Source organism: Meleagris gallopavo (assembly GCF_000146605.3).
Source record: "Meleagris gallopavo isolate NT-WF06-2002-E0010 breed Aviagen turkey brand Nicholas breeding stock chromosome Z unlocalized genomic scaffold, Turkey_5.1 Chr41_random_7180001925158, whole genome shotgun sequence".
NCBI lineage: Eukaryota > Metazoa > Chordata > Aves > Galliformes > Phasianidae > Meleagris > Meleagris gallopavo.
The window spans coordinates 1-1,856 of record NW_011100988.1 but is presented as its reverse complement, the minus strand read 5'-3'; the positions used below and the strand labels follow the sequence as shown (position 1 = coordinate 1,856).

The 1,856-nt window shown below is 58.4% G+C and overlaps 1 long non-coding RNA gene across 1 annotated transcript; it reads right to left on the bottom strand.

The window, feature by feature from the left end:
- Nucleotides 1-301: 301 nt before the first annotated feature.
- Nucleotides 302-1,761, bottom strand: LOC104915571. Its single transcript, XR_796404.2, has 4 exons — nucleotides 1,721-1,761; nucleotides 1,169-1,204; nucleotides 777-845; nucleotides 302-412 (listed from the first exon to the last, which is right to left on the bottom strand). It is a non-coding gene; the product is annotated as an uncharacterized LOC104915571 (long non-coding RNA).
- Nucleotides 1,762-1,856: the final 95 nt, after the last annotated feature.

Genomic DNA, 1,856 nt, shown 5'->3' with positions numbered 1-1,856 from the left:
AGGGTGAAGGGTTTGGAGAAACTGGAAGGAGGAGCTGAGAGAGAGCAGAGGGAGGGTCTTGAGGCTGCTTAGCAGCATGAGGAGCTCCATCCTTTAGGACTCTGGAGCAGGTGATGAGAGAGTGGGGAAGCCCACAGGGGTGTAGGACATGGCATGGAGCTCGGGACCCCTCCTAGCACTTTAGGGTGGCCACTGCCAGGCAGGAACAGATGCGAGTGGTCCCTGCTGAGCATGAGAAGAAGGACACAGACACCCAGAGTGTAGCTTTGCTGAGGGATTTATTGATCATCAGAGGGTGTCATTGATCATCAGGGTCTTCACTGGTCATCAGAGGGCAACAGTGGTCATCAGAGGGCAGCGCTGCTCATCAGAGGATGTCAGTGGGCATCAGTGGGGAGGAGAATCCTTGTCCCTGCAGGGTTTGTCCCCAAGGACTTAAGGCAGGAGGAGAAGGAGTGGCAGCAGCCAACAGGGCCAGGGCAGGATGTGGGTCCCCTGGGGACAGCAGCCACAGCCCCTGTCCCACCTCCACAGTGACTCTTGGCCATCCATAGGGCTACAGAGCTTGCCCCTTCCGAATCCCCTTCTCTGCACTGCCCCATAGAGTGCAAGGGTAGGTGTGGAGGTGACAGTGCCCAGGTCCCCCTGGAACAGGCCGGGGACAGTCCCCTCCATACCACCCAGCCCCAGCCCCTGATGCCTGCTCCTCAGGGCTACGGTACACCCAGGGTCCCCCAAGAGCCCTGTGGGGCTGCAGGTGTCCCCGTGCTGCTCACCTAGACATGCAGATCCAGGACTGCACGTCTCGCACGCAGGGGATTCTCCTGTGCTCTGCTGGACAAGATCTGGGGAGAAAGGAGGTGTTAGGGACACACCGAGGGTACCGGGACAATGGGACATGTGGGGGGCAATGGGACATACTGGGACACCCTGAAGGCACAGGGATCCATTGTGGACACTAGAACACCATGGGCAAGGCAAGGTTCTGTAGTCTGCTCATCCCCAGCTGCCCCCCATTGCCTCCTTCCCCTGCCCATTGACCACCCACAGCAGGAGGGAGCCCAACAGAGGCCTTGGGGCCCAGGGGTGTCTCCAAGTCCCAGGAAAACAGAGAGGACAGCAATACATCCCAAGCCCGTCCTCTCCCCAGGATCACCCTTCAACTTACAGGACCAGGAATTTCAACGATGACAGGTTGTGGTGGCTGGGAAAGAAGAGGCAAGGGGCAGCTGTGAGGGAACTGCAGGACTGAGTTTCCACATCCTGTTTGTCCCCGGGGCTGCCCCCACCCCCATGGCTGCCAAGTTCTGTCTGCACCTCTGCTCATGGAGGAGCCCAGGGTTGGGGTGGACACAGGGACAGGGCAGGAGCTTGGGGGGCCCACGGTGAGGGGAATAGAGATGACAAAGAGACAAGACTTCGGGGTGCCAAATGGAGAGGAACGAAGATCTTGAGAGGTGAATGGGGGAAAATGAAACAGAGGGGATTGGGGACCTAAAGAGATGAGAATCAGGGTGCCAAAGAAAGGAGATTTGTTAGTGCCAAAAGGATGGGATTTGGGGACCCAAAGAGAAGGGGACTAGGGTGCAAATGGAAGGAATTTGGATGTGTCAAGTTGAGGGGTGGCCTCTGCCAGGCAGGGACAGACCCCGCTTGTCCCTGTGGAGCTCCTTGCAGGGCCACTCTTGGATGCAATCAGTGTGGCTGCCCGGACACTCACCACAAGAACTTCCGAGTCCGGCAATTGCACAGATGGCTGAGGGGAGAGGGAGTAGGAGAGAGAGTGAGAGAGACCTTGGCATTGGGGACCCCCGTGGCCAATCCTTTCCAGCCCCAGCCCACATCCCTCATGGATA